This window comes from Furipterus horrens, unplaced genomic scaffold, assembly GCF_987537825.1.
Source record: "Furipterus horrens unplaced genomic scaffold, mFurHor1.1.pri manual_scaffold_1, whole genome shotgun sequence".
NCBI lineage: Eukaryota > Metazoa > Chordata > Mammalia > Chiroptera > Furipteridae > Furipterus > Furipterus horrens.
The window spans coordinates 80,427,226-80,440,056 of NW_028327171.1; positions in this window are offsets into that span (position 1 = coordinate 80,427,226).

Here is a 12,831-nt window from a genome sequence, read left to right on the forward strand (position 1 = left end):
AGCTGTGTGAGGGCAGGGTGATGGTACTCCAGTGTGATCTGTAGCTGTCACTGGGTATGCTGGGGTTTCCTGCATGGTGCAGGCCAAGGTCAGGGAGTCATAGCAGCTCTATCTAATACATAGAAACAAATACAGTCAGACTGCCAAATGAGGAGACAAAGAAACATGGCCCAAATGAAAGAACAGAGCAAAAATCCAGAAAAGAACTAAACAAAATGGAGATGAGCAATCTATCAGATACAGAGTTCAAATGCTGGTTATAAGGATGCTCAAGAAACTTAGGACCTCAACAGCATAAAAAAGATCCAGTCAGAAATGAAGGATATACTAATTGAAACAAAGAACAATTTACAAGGAAACAACAGTATAGTGGATGAAGCTGAGAATTAAATCAATTACTTGGAACATAAGGAAGCAACAAACAACCAATCGGAATAACAAGAAGAAAAAGAACACAAAAAAATGAGGCTAGTATAAGAAGCCTGTTGGACAACTTTAAACATTCCAACTGTTACATCACAGGGATGCCAGAAGGATGAAAGAAAGAGCAATAAATTGCAAATCTATTTGAAAAAATAATGAAAGAAAACTTCCTTAAGATGGTGAAGAAAATAGACATGCAAGTCCAGGAAGCACAGAGAGTCCCAAACAAATGAATGCAAAGAGTCCCACTCCAAGACACATCATAGTTAAAACACTAAAGGTTAACAATAAAGAGAGAATCTTAAAAGCAGCAACAGAAAAGAAGTTAGTTACCTACAGGGGAGTTCCCATAAGACTATCAGGTGATTTCTCAAAAGAAATTTTGCAGACTAGAAGTGATTAGCAAGAAATATTCAAAGGCATGGAAAGCAGGGACCTACAGCCAAGATTACTCTACCCAGCAAAGCTATCATTTAGAATCAAAGGGTAGAGAAAATTATTGGTAAAAATATTTTTATTTATACTTTAAAAACAGGATAAACTTTTTGACCAACCATATATAATGTCATGTCTAACCTTTATTATGAAAACTCCCTGATCTATACTTACCAGGAAAATTGACTGATGTTATAGTAATATTCAGTAGTGCTCAAAAATATATGGGCTAAGCAAGGCATTTGCATTGTGAATCCAATTTTATCGTGAAAAGTGTTAAAACCTGGCAAGAATGAGGAGAAACTGAAAACCTCATATACAGCTGGTAATAATGTAAAGTTGTGGAGCGGCCTTTACAAGTAACCTGGAAGTTCCTCAACTTGTTAAACATAGAGTTACAAACAATTTCACTCTTAGGTAAACAAACAAGATAAATAAAAACATATGCTTATGTAAAAATGTATACATAAAAATTAATGGTTACATTATTTGTGACATCCAAATGTTGAAGCAACTCAATAATAGAATGATAAATTGATTTTAAAAATATAATCTATCCATAAAATAGAATATTATTCACTAATATAAAGGATTGAAGTCTTGACCTGTGTTGCAACATAGATGATTCTTGGACACATTATACTAGAATAAACAAGCCAGTCTCAAAGACAACCTACTACATGATTTCATTTTTATGAAATATTTAGAATAGGCAAATCTATAGGGACAGGGAGTAAATGACAAGTTGCCTAAGGTGGGAGAGAGGAGCATAAAGTGGGGAATGGAGTGTGACTGCTAATGAATAGGCACCTTTATGGGAAAGAGGGGGGATATTCTAAAATTAAATTGTGTTGTGGTTTCAGAAGCCTGTACATTTTTTAAAAGAAAAAAAAAGCACATTCAATTGGGCTAGTTAAATGGGTAAATTGTATGATATGTAAACTATATCTCAATAAAACTCCTAAATATATAAGAATATTTTTACGGAGAACCACTTAAATTCAAAATCATTATATTTTATACATAACTGAATATTGTTGGTATAGGAAACTACAGTGTTAAAACTTCTTTGAGCATATGGCAGATACTAAAATGAAAAGGATTTAATTCAATTCTCAGTTAAACTGATACAGATTAAAATAAAAATTTTGACAGATTCTGCATATCATAGCCTTTAATAGGCAAGCTCTCCAATGAATGTATACTAAAATTGTAGAAATTCCAAACTGGAGTTTTATTATGAAATTCTACCCAACTGTTATAAACATGAAATTAGATATTTAATGATACTGCAATCAATATTTAAATCTTTTTTTTTTAAATACAGTCTTTGAAAAGATAGAATTGCCTTTACCTGGAGAAACAAACTGACAATCTAAACTTCCATATGTTCCATATGTTTTCTTTTTAGCTGGCTATTAACCCATGCATAATTAGGTATACCACACACAGAAAAATCAACAATGCAATTAGAAAACCTCACCATCGATAATCGAGACATGTCTCATATTGATCCAGAAAGTACTTTGGATTACCATTTAACATTTTCAGCTTGATATAACAAAATAAGCATTCAATACACTGTTCACCTACACAGAGAACCATGCTACTTCAATTATACTCAAGTTGATTGAGGCCAATTTAATGGTAATTAGTAATTTAAAAGGTCAAGAACCTCACACTTCTCTAACTCCACACTGGTTAAATGGTCATAGCTCAAATGTGGATGAGAATGCCAAGTAAGTTATCATATGAAGAGTATAGTTAAAAGGGGTAAGTTTTTCACATACATCGAGTGAATAATCCAAAATTAAAGTGAGCTACTTTTCATAATATTCAGATTTGTGTTGACATATTTTTACTTTTATTATTATTTCTAAACATAAAAAAACACCTGTGATTTATTTCCATTAAAGAATACATACCTTTAGTTCATTTTCAGTCTTTACATAACTCAGTTTTTTTATTTTTTAAATTCTCACTCAAGGATAAATTTATTGATTTCAGAGAGAGAAGAAGGAAGAGAGCAAGAGAAAGAAATATTGATGTGAGAGAAAAAGATTGATTGATTGCTTCCTGTACACCCCCAGACCAGGGATCAAATCTGCAACCTAGGTTAGCTATGTGCCATGACTGGGGATCAAACCCACAGATTTTTGGTGTACAGATGATGTTCCAATGAACTGAGCCACCCAGCCAAGACTATACAACTCAGCTTTTAGATTTGGTACAAAGATTCTTTTTTAAATCAAAGAAGTCATGTGACTTTTTATTGTATAGATATTTTCTTAATTATAAAGATCTTACTTTATTGTTGATTTCATCTAAATTACCTAAAGACAAAAATATGTTTCAAAGTATTACTCATAACTTATAAACACTTAAAATGAGTGAGGATTACAAAATGAAACAAATATCTAGGGAAATCAAGTTGTTAAAGATCACACAGGATTAAATAACATAATTAGAATTTAACTTTCTTCATTACCCTTTATGTTAAAATATTAAATATGTAGTATATTATTATAAGACAGAACAGTCTATGTATCTCTCTTTTATTCTTTTATAGATATAAAAATCATGTGCACCCACATATGCACATAAGCAGGCACAACTCTCATAATACTAAAAACCATTCATGATTCAATAAAATAATATATATCAGTTTACATTTTAATGACAAAAATGGATACACACTTCAAAGATGTCATATTTTGTGTTGCCCTATAAATATATTGATAGTGAGATAAAATTTTTCATTTGAAAAAATTGGTACATTAGTAGGTGCAAAATTCTTGAATATAACATTTTTTCCTGAGATGATATACATATTTAAAGTATTTAAAAATATATTTCTGAAGAAGCATGTACTATATATATTTATATTTATATAGTTTTGACCCCCTGGCTGGTTTGGCTCAGTGGATTGAGCGTCGGCCTGCGAGCTAAGTGTCGCTGGTTCGATCTTCCAGTCAGGGCACATCAGAGAAGGAAAACTCTGACTCCAAAAAACCTCCGCTGCCTTGCGGCATACCTCTTCAGGGGAAAGGCTAAGGGAGTAAACCCCGACAGAAAATCCGGAGCCGGAGTCCCTAAGGCGGTTTGACGTTGTAGTCAACACCGGCAACTCCTGCGGCGCACCTGAAGCCAAGCTGTATTGACTCCGTCTTTCCCTTGGACCCTTCAGCTGCGAAGAGAGGGGGGGTCTGCTGCATGGGCAACAGCAGACCCTCCATATCACCCTGCCCAGGCTCTGTAGCTTCAGCTTCACTGGAGAGGACACTCCAGCGTCATCACAAGATGTCCATTCAACACGGGAGGAGACACTGTCACTCCTGAGTCGGACTGCACAGCCATTCTCGGTGGTGCAGATAGACTCTTAAGAAGCTACACCATCGTCTCTCGAGACGGACGGCTGCCGACGATATAGTTTTGAATGACATTTGAGGTTGACTTTGGCTAATTAGACATTGGTTAGTCTTTACAATGTTACATAGCTCATAAAAATACTTACTGATAGAAGACTAACTCTGATCTGAATGTTTTTATAAACTAAACATTAAGATATTTCTTTAGACTACTGCCCCACTTACAGGCCATATTCAAACTTATTGTACCTTAAGTTAAAAATTAGCACAGCCTTCTAAATATTCAGAAAAAAATCTTTAAAATTGTTTAGTTCATCATTTTAATCAAAATATTAATTTTTTTCTGAAATTATTTGAACATGAGATAGTTGAATTCAGATTTGGTGTCTTTTTCTTCATAGACAAACATGAAGAAACTGAAAGTGATTCATGCATGGGCATAAAACATAATTATAAAAGAGCAAATATTTGAGTTTCATAGGAAATATTGTCAAATTTTTAGTTGTTTTCATGAGAACTTTATTTGAATATTTTTTTCCAGGATAAATAAGGACATTCATTGAAAGAAATTCCAAAATATAAATAAGTGGGAAATTGAATAAATAATGTGTTTTCTATACCAGCATATTCTTATTATTAAAGAAAAATACAATCTTCACAAAAGGAATAAATATTTCATATCTGCTTTTTTACTTCTTTTTATTCAGTAGAAACTAAATTTCTATGGCAGTACTTTGGTAAATAAAGACACTATTCTAAAAGAAAAAAAATTCTATAAAATTTTTTTATGATTTACTGTGAACAGAGAAAAGAGAAGCTAGAAAATACCTTAAAATAGAAAATCAAAATGAAAGCATTCTTCTAAACTAAATTTGACATGTTTTTCTTTGCATATTTTATAATTAATCATTGTAAGACACCTTTTAAAATTTTGTTTTAACAGCACAAGCAGATAAAAGTGCACATTAGACAATTTTCTCTTTTCCCTCATAAGTCTGAAGACTTTACCATCTCATATTTTCAACGGTTATTACCACAATTTAATTTGAATAAATTTTATACCAGTATATACAATAAAGTGTATAAGAAACTTATTTAAGTGAGTATTTGATAAAAATAAAGAGCTTCTAAAAGAGTAATAATTGCTATAAAGGTGATGATGAATCATTCTTTAAAAGGAGAACACATTACCCAATAGCCAGTTGTTGGTTTAAGTGTTTTATAACTTACAACATGTAGCATGTTATGAATGAGTTGAAATCGGTGAAATATAATCACACTTATTCCCTTAATTTGTGTGCATATGTTTTAAGAGTTCTCAGCCACATGATGCAACATGGCATTTGGAATACTAATGCTATGAGTCCCAATGGACTTTGTCATTAAATACATACAAATTATTATTAAGGACCTGTATCTAGAATATATAGAAAATCATTAACTCTATTAACAAAAAAGCAGCTAACACAACAATAATCCAATTAGTAATATAAATATTAATCTGTTTTTAAATGGTTCTAAATATTTCCCCAAAGAAGATTTTTACTTTGCATTATGAAAGTCCCCAGTTCATCATTACCGAAACTTTGATAGCCATTGATTTACTTTTTTGCTATTGTCATTAGGCATTGTGTCAGGGTGACCATAGCCAGGATCCTCACTTCCACACATATGTATTTGCATTTGCCTGGGTAACCCTAAGAGAATTCTTTCTGCATAAGCATTACACAACTCAGACTGGCCAGGTTCCACCTTTGTTAACTTCATGTATATATATACAGGCCCCTGCTGTTCAAGGGGTGAGGATGATATTGGTTCCCCAAGTCTTTGCCTGCTGCTGCAGGACAAGACTAGAGGCAGATAGTATTGGCTTCCATGGCTACGTCCTTGTCCACTGTTGCAGGAAGGCAGATGATCTTGGCTTCATGACTCCCCTGTTCTCACTCACTGCCATGAGACTTGTATGTTCCCATCCTCACCCACAGTAGTGAGGTTAAAGTGGTATGAATTCATCCTCCAACACTCCACTATCATTCTTCGGTCTTGGCGAATCCAAAGTAAATTTAGCTGAAGTTGAATTCCTGTGCTGCTACATTAAAAAGCATGACTGTTCAGAGAAAGCAGAGAAAAAAGACTTTAAGATAATCAGAATAATTTAAGAGAACTTTGGGACAGCATGAAATGTAACATTTTCATCATAGAAAAAAGTGAGCAAAGCATAAATAACATGGTTGAAGAAATAATGACAGAAAACTTCCTTAACCAGGTAAAAAAAAAAAGGTCTCAGATATTCAGGAAGCATAAGTGTCCAAATCAAGATACACCCACAGAGACCAACACCAAAACGCTTCATAATTAAAATGTCAAAGTTTAATGACAAAGAGAGAACATTAAAGGAGTGAGAGAGAGACAGTTACCTAAAAGGGAATACCCATAAGGCTGCAGATAATTTCTCAACAGAAACACTTCAGGCCAAAGGGATTGGATAAAGTATTCAAAATAATAAAAAGCGAGGACCTGCAATCAACACTACTGTATCCAGCAAGCCTATCATTTAAAATTGAAGGCAAAATAAAAAAGCTTCCCAGATTAAAAAAAAAAAAAAAAACTGAAGTTTAGCACCAACAAGACTAATATTGCAAGAAATATTAAAGGTAATGTTTTAAAAAGAAGAAACAGAGAGAGAAAGAGAGAGAGAGAGAGACATAGGTAGAAAGGAAAAAATGGGAATAAATATATGTATACCTATGAATAATAACCTTAAGTGTAAATGGATTAAATGCCCCAATTAAAAAAAAATAGGGTAGCTAAATGGATAAGAAAACATGATCCATATATATACTGTCTACAAGAGACTTACCTCAGAACAAAGGTTCGCATAGGCTGAAAGTGAAGGGATGGAAAAAATATTCATGTGAATGGAAACAAAAAGAAGTTGGGGTAGCAATACTTATATCTGACAAAATAGACTTCAGAACAAAAGCCATAACAAGAGACAAAGAAGGTCACTACATAGTACTAAAGGGATCAATCCAACAAGAGGATATAACCCTTGTAAACATATATGCATCCAATTTAGGAGCACCTAGATATATAAAGAAATCTTGGTGCACTTGAAGGAAGTGTTCAACAAGAACACAATCATAGTATGGAATTTTTTAAAGCATATTTTATTGATTATGTTATGACAGTAGTTACAATTTTTTCCCTTTTGCTCCCCTCCACCCAGTACCCCTCTTCCTTCCACCAATCTCACCCCCTTAGTCCATGGGTCATGCATATAAGTTCTTTGGCTTCACCCTTTCCTATATTACTCTTAACTTTCCCCTGTCTATTTTGTATCAACCGATTATGCTTCTTAAACCCTGTACCATATCCCCATTTATCCCCCTCCTGCTTCCCAGCTGATAACCCTCCAAATGATCCCCATACCTATGATTCTTTTCCCATTCTGGTTTGCTTAGCTGGATTTTGTTTTTATTTTTTAGATTCAGGTGTTGATAGTTGTGTTTGTTGTCATTTTAGTGTCCATAATATTAATCTTCTGTTTCTTAAGTAAGTCCCTCTGACATTTCATCTAATAATGGCTTGGTGATGGTGAACTCCTTTAGCTTTACCTTGTCTGGGAAGCACTTCATCTGTTTTTCCATTCCAAATTATAGTTTTTCTGGATAGAGTAACCCTGGTTGCAGGTTGCCTTTCATCATATTGAATACTACTTGCCAGTCCCTTCCTGCCTGCAAAGTGTCCTCTGAGAAATCAGCTGATAGTCCTATAGACACCCCCATTTAGGCAACTCTCTGCCTCTCTCTTGCTGCCCCCAGGACTCTCTCTTTATTTTTCACCTTTGGCATCTCAGTCATGATGCGTCCTGTTGTGGTCCCCTCTGAGTCCAGCTCGCCTGGGACCCTCTCTGCTTCCCAGACCTGTATGTCCATCTCCTTTGCAAAATTTGGGAAGTTTTCTTCATTTTTTTTCAATTCTTGCTTCCTCATTCTGCACTAGTTGACTGTTCATTTCTTCCTTATGTTCCAAATCATGGATTTGAACCCTGGTTTCCTTCCCTTTACCATGGGTTTTGTGTGGATTTTCCTTTGTTTCTCTTAGCATAGCCTTCACTTCTCTTATGCAAGCATATCTCTCAAGCCTGTGAGCATCTTTATCATCAGTGTCTTGAATTATGCATCAGTTAGGTTGGCTATCTCCTCATCACTTAGTTATCCCATTGGAACCATGGTCTGTTCCCCCTTTGGGGCCATATTTCTCTGTCTCCTCATTCTGACAGGCTCCTGTGTTTTGTTTGCCTCCATGTCCCAGGTAGAGCTGTCTCTCCTGTTATGTTGTAAGGAGCATAGCCTTAGGAATGTATCAGTACAGGGCGACCTGTTTCACCACGTTGTGGAGCTGTATGTGGGGGAGGGGTCCGAGAGGGAACAATGCCCCCTGCCCAGCACTCGCCATCTTTCCCAGACACCTCTCCCACTTCTGCACCAGATTGGTGGCCCTCTAGCTGCTGCGTGACCATTGTTCAAAGAGTGGGTGGGTCTGTGTACATTCTAAGACCATGGGGGCCCTTTAAGCAAGCAGACTCTGCTGAGAGAACAGCAGTTTCTGCTTTCACCCCAACCCCCACTGGTCTACACAGTCAGAAGCAATGAAGCTTGATTTTCCCCAGTGCTGGGACCGTGAGCTTTGAGGGCTGGTCAGGAGCTGGGAATGCTCTCCAGGTGTCCCTTCTGACTTTTTAAAACACGTGACCGCACTTTCTGCAGGCCTGCCATTGCTACCGCTGCTGCTGCCACTGCACTGCATCCTCTCTGTCCCAGCTCCACCCCTCCTACCTGTCTGGATGAGTATTTCTTGTTTATATCTTTATTTGCTGGGCTTCCATGCAGTTTGATTTTCTGCAAATTCTGGTTGTTCCTAGTTTTGAGATAGTTGTATTCCTTCTTAGTTGTGGAGGGAGACACAGCGTGTCTGTCTACACCTCAATCTTGGCTGGAAATCTCCATAGTAAAGGATATTAACACTACCCTGCCATTAAGACAAATTATCCAGACAAAAAATCAACAAGAAAATAGCAACCTTATACGACACACTAGGTCAGATTAACTTACAGAACATTCTATCCCAAAGCAACAAATTATACATTTTTCCTAAGTGCACATGAAATATTCTCAAAGCTAGACCACATATTATGACAGAAAATATCTTAAAAAATTCAGGAAAATTAAAATCATATCAAACATCTTTTCAGATCATAATGGCATGAAACTAGAAATCAATTACAATAAAAAAAATTACAAAATTCAAACATATGGAGACTAAATAGCATGTTATTAAACAATGAATGAGTTACAATCAGATCAAGGAAAAAATTTTAAAAAGTACCAAGAAACAAAATAAAATGAACGCAAACAACACTAAATCTATGGGACACAGCAAAAGTAGTCTTGAGAGGGAAGTTCATAGCACTATAAGATTACTTCAACAAGCAAGAAAAATTTAAAATAATCTAACCCTATATCTAAAAGAATTAGGGAAAGAATAACAATGTCCTGAGAAATTAGAAAGAAGGAAATTATCATGATCATAACAAAAATAAATGACACAGAGATAAAAAATAATATAAGATCAATGAAACCAAGTGAACTTCTAACAAGACTCATAAAAAATTTTTAAAAATCCACTTCTAGCAAACAAAAGTCCTGAACTGGATGGCTTCACAGATGAGTTTTCCCAAATATTCAAAGAAGAACTAACATCTATCCTCTTCAAACTATTCAAAAACTTCAAGAGGAGGAAGGATTTCCTAGTGTTTTTAATGATCTCAGCATTATCCTAATTCCAAAAATAGGTAAAGACACTACAAAGAAAGAAAATTATAGGTCTATATCTTTAATGAGCATAGATGCTAAAATCCTCAACAAAATATTAGCAAACTGAAAACAGCAATATGTACATCAAAAAGGTCATAAGCCATGATCAAGTAGAATTTATTCTAGAAATGCAAGGTTGGTACTGCATTCAGAAGTTAATAGATGCTATTCACCACATAATCAAAATAAAAGATAAAAACCACATGATTATATCAATATGTGTAGAAAAACATTTAATAAAATTCAGCATTCATTTTGATAAAAACTTTCAGCAAAGTGATAATAGTGGGAATATAATTAAACCTAATAAGGAAATATATGAAAAACCTACAGCCAACATTATACTTCATGGGCAAAAATCTAAAAGGGATTTTCTTAAGATCAGGAATGAAATGGGCATGCCCACTGTTAGGGCCCTTATTCAATAAATACTGAAATTAAAACTGCAGCAATCAAACAGGAGAAAAAAATAAAAGACATCCACTTTGGAAAGGAGAAATTAAAATTATAGTTACTTTTATTTATTTATTTATTTTTTTAATGTATTTTATTGATTATATTGTTACAACAGTTCCAATTTTCTCCCCTTTACTCCCCTCCACCCAGCATCCCCCTCCCCCAGCAATACCCCCCCCAAGTCCATACCCTTGGTTCGTAAAAAATAACTATCCCCCCCCTCTCAGATATTAAGCTCCTTTGTAATCTTGTAAAGGACAATGGGCGAAGGTCTCAAGCTCCTCTAGCTGCTTCAAGCTGAACATGGTCATCGTCCTACCTACCCTTGGGTCCAGAAATTCCTAATAATAGTGGAGGTGTGGAGGGGAGGGTGGCCTTCCCACATGGGGAAGGATAGTGCAGACTCCAGGTCAGTTGACTGTCTCCGGTCAACAGCATGCTTGGTTTAACATGCTGGCATCCTTGTTGTGTTCTGGGGGCAACAGATTTGGCAAAAAGGGTTAAAAGACATTATTCAATCCATAACTACTAGATGACAAAAGGCAGGGATTAATTTTTCAATGTTCCATATTAGGAGAAAGAAAAAAAAAAAGAAAAAAAGGGCTTCTTTGTGGGAAGGTATGCTAGGCACATCTCACCTGTCCAAAACCCCTTTGCCCATTATACTTAGTTTGGGCTGAGGGAGATAGTTTAGGTTTTCCCCCTCTCAGACCTCTGGGCTTTTTCTGTCCAAGGCATTAGGGTAGAAAAGAGAAATCAGTTTTAAAGTGAAGCCCACAGACAACCCCATTCTTCACCAATCCAGCCATTTAGTTCAGCCAAACCGTTGAGTCTCAGGAGGCAGCGCTGCAGAAAGGATTAAGTGAGGCTTATGCATACAGACAATCACTCAGGTAATGCGATCATAGGCTTATGTCCTTTGAAAACAGAAAACACATGTTAATTTATGTAACATAACCCACAAACAAGTCTCTAAATCTGTAAGACTGTCTTATTGGGAAGACATCCAGTTGCAAGGCACTTGAAATTCTATTTGCCTGCAACTTGAATATCTTTGATGATATCACAGACATGGTTAAATTTTCAAGTGAAACCATATTTTAAATGAGAAGAAACTTTTAAGACGGTTAGTTGCCCTATTTTATACTCTACTACTGATCATTGTGATTTTCCTTGAATAATGATTTTTCTCCCTAAGGTTACCCTCCTTGTCTTTAAAGGGACTACATTAAGTCCATTTTTAATTTATCCTGTTCATTTGCATAAACATAACAAGAGCAGCAAATGATCACTTATGATCTTTAGTTCTGCTTTGCTGGAACTTACCCAAGGAATATTTGGGATGACCCTCAGTCTGTTCTTCAGGGCACAGAAGCTGAGCCACATATCTGGCATTCATCTTTGCCTGTACACACCCATCCTTTCCAAGTCTTTCTGGTTTTTCATTGTGCCTTAAGGTCCCTTCTAGCCATCTTTCAGGAAAACAACCTTCGTTCCTTCCCTGGAGAGATTGCTGTGGACCGCACAACCAACCATGGTAGCAGGCCTTTTATCTCGCGGGCTTTTATTACCTTTGAAAGTCATTCCCAGTTCCTCAGGGCTTTTCCGTAACAACCTGAGCCAAGCATGTCTCCTTTAGGCTTGACATTCCAGTCAAAGACTTGGTCAAAAAAAAAAAAAAAAGGAAACTCTATTGACAACTGGTCTTATTAGTTCTATGCAAAGAAACTTATGTCATTACTTATTTGTTTAGAACGCCAAACTCTGGAGGGATCAAATAGGGAGAAAAATATACAATGTGAAGGAAAATCTTTGTCCTAATATTCACTGAACTGGCATTTCCATTCTTCATATTTTCATTTTTCCCCCACTAAAAAAATTTTTTTGTTTGTTTTTCCGTTACAGTTGTTCCACTTTTTTCCCCTCTTGCTTCCCTGCAACCTGCCCCTCCCTTCCCCCACATTCAGTCTCCACTCAGTTGCCCGTGTCCGTGGGTCATTCATACATGACTTTTTTTTTTACCTGACCCTTCCCCTTCTTACCCCATTCTCTTCCTCCCCCCTCCCCCCTTGTTACTGTAAGTCTACTTCTTGTTTACATAGCTCTGGCTCAAATTTGCTCATTTGTTTGTGTTGTTCATTAGTTTCCTGTAATAGGTGACAGCATAAGGTATTTTTCTTTTGTTGCCTGGCTTATTTCACTAAGCATAATTTTCTCTAGTTCCGTCCATGTTGTTGCAAATGGTAGAAGTTCCTTCTTTCTTTCTGCTA